The following is an 8484-nucleotide window of genomic DNA, read 5'->3' on the forward strand; positions in this document are numbered from 1 at the left end:
CTACTGCATGGCAACATGGCCACGTGTCTTCTATGATAACCTTGGCTCGACCAAAGAGTTAATTAGAATTTCCTATTGCCTTTTGTTCATTAGTGGTGTTAGCTGGTTCATGATATGATATATTTTTCAGTTAAACATATATTGCAGCATTTTTAGCCGTTACAAAATGGGATTGTTTTGACTAATATAAACCATGTTGTATTGGTAGACTTACCATTATCTTTGTTTTCTAGATGTATTTCTAGAGTTGAAATGATGATTATCATATCATAAAACAATCCATGTCAATAATGCGTTTTATTTAAAACGTAGTTTGACTTGTAGTTAAAACGATATTCTTGTAACCCATTTTCATTCATACAATTATATCGATGACAGGTGGAAAAATTGATGTGTTGAACAAAAATACTTTGTGGTATTGGTCTCTGTCTCAGTTACGTCCCTTTACTTCCGGGTTGAGTTTTCTTGTCTACCTTATGAGTTCGATGAAGCAAATATCGAAGTACGCGGGTTGATATGATAATCCAAAACTAGAGAAGACTACTCATGCACGACTGTACTTTAATAATTCGAATTAGTAAAGAACAAGAGAATATTCTGATAATTAATTCTTATTTCTATTTCTAATATGGATTTGTAAATTTAAAGATTAATTATTTTTCTGAGAGCATAGTTGAATGAAGGCAGTGGCCTAGTGAGTAAGGTGTTGCTTGCAAGAACGCAATTTCGATTCCAAGACTGGGTGGTGTATTGTGTTTTTGCTCAAAACACTTCATTTCTCATTACATTAAGTGAGTAACCCTATGATAGACTGGAGTCCCATTCAGGAGGAATGTTATCTCGATCACTTATATACCATATAAATCAGATAACAGTCGCCTGACTCCTAAGATTCAAGACAGTAATACTCAGAGGTTGATAACAGTTGAGTTTACACAGGTCTACGCAATAGACGAAAAAAGTTTCCTCAGTTCATACTGTAGATGATCTGCAATCTAGTCTTTGTACAAGTCAAACTATGTTTTAAATAAAACGCGTTATTGACATGGATTGGTTTATGATATGATAATCTTCATTTAAACTCTAGAAATATATCTAGAAAACAAAGGTAACGGTAAGTCTACCAATACAACATGGTTTATATTAGTTAAAACAATCCCATTCTGTAATGACGAAAGAATGCTGCAATATATGTTTAACTGAAAAATATATCATATCATAAACTATCCAACACCGCTAACGAATAAAAGACAATATGAAATTCTAGTTAACTCTTTGGCCGATTCAAGGTTATCATAGAAGACACTTGACCATGTTGCAATGCAGTGGAATCATACTCTGAATCCTGTGCTTGTGAAGCAAACTTCTTAATCATACAGCTATGCTTGTTTTACAGTATAGAAATAAAAAGCTAATAAAATCTAGTCTTGAATGTTTTAAGAACCCGTCAAACATCCTTGCAAAGTTTCATATCTTAAAATAAAAAAATTGCGAAAGAGATTTTTGTAATTTCTAACCTCGGTGTGAAGCGATGTTATTTATATGCCAATCTGTGATACAACTGGAAAAAGCAATTTTACGTTTTACATTTCATGTCTTGATTGTAGTTCATGTAATTTTAGTGCACTTTAAATGCAAACTTATAACTTCTTAATTCAAAACAACATTGCTTATTTGATAATGACGTTTGTAAGTGGAATTCAAGACAAAAAGTCTCAGAAAAAAAGTTATTGGAAAAAGTCTCAGAAAAAAAAATCACTTTAATCTCAACGTTGTACTTTGTAAATAAATGACTAAGAAATTTTGTCTCTCATTGTCTTTATTTAAAAAACTGAATGAAAATGTTTTCACTGATGTGTAATGCCGTTATAGCAGTGTTTAGTATTCGAAACCTTGTCGGTCCAGTAACGGACGAAGGGTTAGGGTTAGCGTATGTTTCAGTCAGTCGTTGTTCTGTTGCATTTGTATGGTGGTGTAATCAAACGGAAAATTTCATGCAGTTTCACCCCAGATCATGGTTATAAACCGAGATGTGCTTCAAATACAACACACACACACACACACACACACACACACACACACACACACACAAGAGAGGGCAGCTGGCAGTCATGCAACTGTTTTCGTGTTAAAAGAACTCTTCTCGCCAAACATACATTCTCACTTCCCTAACCCTAACTCTAAAACCCTAACCCTAAAACCCTAACCCTAAAGCTAAACCCAGTACAAACGCACGAACGATGTCATAAATAAGTGACAAACGAAATATACACCGCCGATAGTTGTTGTTGGCAAACAACGGCAGTAATTTTATTCAGCTGAATACACGTCATTGATTGGTTGAAATTACCGAAATACGACTACTTTAACAAGAAATAACTTTGAAAATATAAACTTTTCTCAACAACACTAAGAGTAAAAGATGTTTTATATGACACATTCTACCAGTGTCCGAAGTTTGAAAGTGTTTAGTTACAAAATATTAATTACTCGATCTGCCGTTCAAAGGGAAAAGATCCAACACATTTTCTCCTCTCACACACTAGCTGCTGGTATTCGGCAAAGCGGTTTATGTAAAATAACTAATTGTAATATGTATCTGTGAAAAAACATTACGAAAATCAAAATATCGTACTTGATTTTATTGGGGAGCAGTGCAGAGCCAGATCAAATAATACAGCTCCCAGTTAAACAAGTCCATACCATCATACATCAAACATGTATAAGTTATGTATTGTAACTTAATAAGTGATTAAAAATATTTTTGCGTTCATTACTTTGTTTATAGTATTCAAATAAAACGTAATTTTTTTTTCTAATAAAAATTGTAGCTTTTTCCTCTGACGTTTTCACCAGACATCTGGCGGCACGTATGTCAATGGATAGCGAAAATATTCAACACAAAAGCTACAATTTACATGAAAGCCAAATGAATACGAGAGAGGAGTTGTGAAATTGAAAATCAAGTATGGATGGGAAACAAGAGGAATTCAAATGTAGATTGAAGATTAGAAAAACACAAATAAAGGAAATATATGCTGATTGAACATATTGATCTTACATCGCCAGTAAATGTAAAATCTGGTGATGAGATATTTTCATTACAACTAGAAACCTGGATATTGCTTTCGTCTATGTTGAAAATTGCTTGACATACAATAAAAAGACAAGGAAACTGCTGTTCGAGGACATTTTTCCACTGATCGGAATAGCTAATAGATTATGTTATATAAGTCATAGGGTTGATTTGGTCCATACATATCAATATTGTATCGAATATATATAAATAAATAAATAATATAAATAAATAAATAAATATTTATATTTTTTTTCTTGTTTCAGTCATTTGACTGCAGTCATGCTGGAGCACCGCCTTCAAGGGACGACGGGCTTCTTTTAGTTTCTGTCTACCAAATCCACTCACAAGGCTTTAATCGGTCCAAGGTTATGGTAGAAGATACTTGCCCAAGGTGCCATGCAGTGGGACTGAATCTGGAACCATGTTGTTAGGAAGCGAGCTTCTAACCACACAGCCACGTCTGTGCCTATATATATATATATATATATATATATATATATATATATATATATATATATATATATATATATATATATATATATATATATATATGTATATATATATATATATATATATATATGTATATATATATATATATATATATATATATATATATATATATATATATATATATATATATGTATATATATATATATATGTATATATATATATATATATATATATGTATATATATATATATATATATCATAAATATAAGGGATTAGCAATTGAGTTGCTTCTCCAACATACTGAAAATTCAGAAACAGCAGTCAAAGAACTACCGTTTCTAAACTACAAATTTTTCTCTAAAATGGATGGCGATATTTATGGCACACATAGAACAAAAAACCGGAGGGAAAAGCACAAACAAAACAAGCCAGGCTTGTTTTGTTTGTGCTTTTCCCTCCGGTTTTTTGTTCTATGTGTGCCATAAATATCGCCATCCATTTTAGAGAAAAATTTGTAGTTTAGAAACGGTAGTTCTTTGACTGCTGTTTCTGAATTTTCAGTATGTTGGAGAAGCAACTCAATTGCTAATCCCTTATATTTATGATGATAAATAGTCTTACCGATAAAGGTTTATTTCATACTGAACTACTTGGCAAAATTGTTAATTGTTAATTCTATTATTAATTGACGATTCCCTGCCCTCATTTCTTGTATATATATATATATATATATATATATATATATATACATATATATATATATATATATATATATATATGTATATATATATATATATGTATATATATATATATATATATATATATATATATATATACTCAGCTGTAGAAATGAGTTGCGACATCTGTATCGGCCTTTGCCTTTCCCTTGGGTAACATCAGTAGCATAGAGAGGGGAGATTGGTACGCATGGATAACTGTTGGTCATTCACAAACAACCTTGTCCGGACTTGTGCAACGGAGAGGAATTTCTAGGTGCAATCGTATAGTCATTTGAGACCGAAGGGAGGTCTTTACCCTTAATCACCCCGCCTTATATATATATATATATATATATATATATATATATATATATATATATATATATATATATATATATATATATATATATATATATATACACGAAGTGCATTCCAGAAGTTTGGAGGCTTTTTTAGCAGAGGCAGTTATAACTGTCCTACATTATTGTAATTTTAGTACATCATTACTATACATCTGATAAGCTGACCTACCAACTTTTGTTATTCCAGATTGAAGGAGATGACTGTAGCAGCACTTTGAACACACCCTACCTAAACACTGCTTGTCACAGCTGACTTGTTTGTCAATTGCTGCTGAGATGTGAAGACAATTTGGAAATCTGCTATGCATTAAAGTTTTGTGTTAAACTGGGGAAAATGCTACAAGAACATATGAAATACTCCAGACTGCTTCTGGATTAATTTGTAAGACCGAACATCTATTTTCCGCTGGTACAAGAGGCAAAGCAAAGCAAATTCACCCGGAAGCTCATGATCTTATTTGACAGCTAAGACGTTCAACGGAGCATATTTTGTGGAGGTTTTGAGAGAGTTCAGGGAGAGATTTTGTAGCAAAAAGCTAGAGCACTTGCACCAGGACACCAGTCAGAGGATTCTATTTTGAAGGTGATCGAGTTTTGTACTTCTTTGAAATGAATGTCTCTCTCCAAGAATTCTCAAAACCACTGGAATGCACCTTGTATGTGTGTGTGTGTGCGGGGGGGGGGGACATCTGAGTCTCTGTGTGTATGTATGCTCTTGTGTGTATGTATACACGGTCTGATCAATAAGTATCTGGACTGTTGCTATAGTAACGAAGCTAAAGCACGCAGAGTAAAGCCGCTCGGCTAAGATTGACATTGAACTCTGCTGTGCATGCGCACTAAGTTTTAACATTCTAGCTCACTTCGGTTGTTTACAGCAGTGTTTGGAAGGAACATGTGTAGTGTGTGATCATCACATTGACTATGACAGAGAAAGTTGAGCAGAGAATCTGCATCAAATGTTGCCAAAAGCTTGGCGATATCTGCTTAGATGCCTACGGAAAGTTTTCAAAAAGCTTTCATCGTTCTTGACACAATCAAGAAGATGTGCAACTGAAATCCGAGTGTCTTTTTGGTCAGTTGAAAGTAGTTTTGGCACAAACTTGGCAGACGCGTCTCATACCCAAACCTTCAACGATAACTGCTGTAAACAGCGAAAGTGAGCTAGAACGTTAAAAGTTAGTGCGCATGCACAGCAGAGTTCAAAGTCAATCTGTGCCAAGTGGCTTCACTCTGAGTGGTTTAGCTTCATTACTATGGTAACAGTCCGGTTACTTATTGATCGGACCTCGTATATGCATATACACACACATATAATATATATACATATACATACATACATACATACAAACACATATAATATATATACATATACATGCATACATACACACACACACGCACACGCACGCACACACACACACACACACATACACACACAAGGAAAAGAGATGACACAGGGAAAACTATGGTTATGTTATAAACTTCATTAGCTTACAGCTGTTTCTGCAATTTGATGCAGTGACTCGTAGTTGAGTGCCTGAATAACATCCTATAGTTTCAAAGGAGCCTCGAATCTGAAGTGCAATTTATTTGGGAAAATAAGATTACATTTGTAATTCTATTTCTTTGGGAAATTCAATTTTCCGAAATGAATTGTACTTCATATTCAAAACTCCGATGAAGCTACAAGGTCTTTGTCTGGTGCTCAACTACGAATCCACTGCATTTAATTGCAGAAACAGCTGTAAGCTAATGAAGTTTGTTACATAACTATCGTTTTTCTTGTGTCATCTCTTTTTCTTGTTACCGCTCTATGGTCGTCTAACACTTTGTTCTGAAACAAACGTATGTTGAGTTCTACACCACGGTATTAGTCTTGCAATGCCTAAGCGAAATATATCTACACACACACACACACACACACACACACACACACACACACACACACAACAATATATATATATATATATATATATATATATATATATATATATATATATATATATATATATGTATATATATATATGTGTGTGTGTATATATACATACAAGGGTGAGCACCACATAACATATTGCGTGTACAATTACGATTTTAATTCAGTATTCATCACAACTGTCCGACGAACGGGAACGTGAAACTATGAGTAACAGTACTGTGATAATTTTGCAGCTTTGGTATGATGTGTGTGTGTGTGTGTGTGTGTGTATTTATTTACAGGGAGAAAAAGAGATAAATATATATGTATATGATGAGACTGATTGATAAAGATGTATTAGCTCTCCCTCTAATCTCTTTATATAATTACCAGCGTTTTTTAAAAATTGATTCTATCTCATTGTAACGTCTATGTTTTCCTCTGTCATCTCATTGCTACTTTATCCTCATAGCTGTTATTTGCTTTTAGGATCATAGCCAATTAATTATACAGTGCTTATCAATGTTCATCTAATTATTTTATTTCATTGTATTTACAATGCCTTTATCTATAACCCTTACTGTTCTCTGTCAATCTTGTATTGCAAACATTTTGTGCTGTTTTTCTTTATAGCTAAATTATATTTACTCAAAACTATTCCCATCTTACTCTTGTACATTCCACTCTTGTCCAATACATTTCACTTGATATTTATTTCAAAGCATGTCTGCGCGCACACACTCACACTCACACATATATTGTTGTGTTGTAATAAACGTAGTGTGCGTGTGTGTGCATGTATTGTACAATTGTAGAAACTGTATTAATATGATATGTTAATGGTTGTGTGGCTGTTGTGGTTATAGTACATATATATATTATAACTTTACCTCCTTAGTGGATCCAGCAATATGTGGGCTACGCAGAAACGCATGTCTTTTTCTGGTTTCTAGTTGCTCAGAATTATGACTCCAGGCAGATCTATTTTAGGAATGTCTTGGAAAAGGATTTTACGTTTACCCAACGAATGCCTTTTTCAAACGAATCGCATTTGTCATATTTGTCATGAAAAAAAGATTGATTTGTCATCGAGCAGAGAAGGTGGTATGTTTTGAAATTACGTAATCACTTTTAGGTTATACTTTTGTATTTCAGGCACAAGAAATATACGATAAACATTAGTAAACTCAACGGGCTCATCAAAATAATCATCAGATTTGCAACCTCCACGTTCTCACAATTCAAGCGTTGGAAGAATTTTCTAATTTTGCTTGGTGTCGTTCAAGTAAAAGTTACAATTTAAACAAGATAGATATACTAATTAATGCAAAGAATCAATCAATAAACTAGAAAAGCACTCGGAGAGCGCAGACCTCCGTCAAGCAGCTCATTCCCACTCATACACGCATGCTGAAAATCGCCCAATTTCCCAAACCAACGCCGGCAAAAACATAACCTCCTTGGCGGGCTTAAAAAAAATAACATAGCCATATGATTTAAAAAAAACCCCTTTAAAAACAGGAATCATCTGAAGCAGTTATAATACATCAATGACAACAGTAAGCTAGTTTCACCATACAACTAAAAAGAAACAACAATTACCTAAAACTTGAGTGATACACACACAACGCGAGTAAAATTACTAATAGAGAAACGAAAATAAACTTTGGAAACAGCAACGCCACCATAGGTTACGTTGAAACGATGAACGTGTTTTCAAGGGAGATAATCAAAGAACGTAACATTGTAATACTTCATGTAAAGTAAATATAACAAATGAATAATCCTTCAAGAATCCATAAAACTTCCCGGATCACTACCAAAATTTCATCATCTGTTCCTTGTGCCATTACCAACTTTTCTTGCAAGTTTCATCAAATACCGTTCACAACTTTGAGTTATTTTGCACACAGATGGACAGATGGACAAACAAACGCCGATGAAAACATAACCTCCTTCC

Source organism: Octopus bimaculoides, chromosome 5 (assembly GCF_046866305.1).
Source record: "Octopus bimaculoides isolate indiv1 chromosome 5, ASM4686630v1, whole genome shotgun sequence".
Lineage (NCBI taxonomy): Eukaryota > Metazoa > Mollusca > Cephalopoda > Octopoda > Octopodidae > Octopus > Octopus bimaculoides.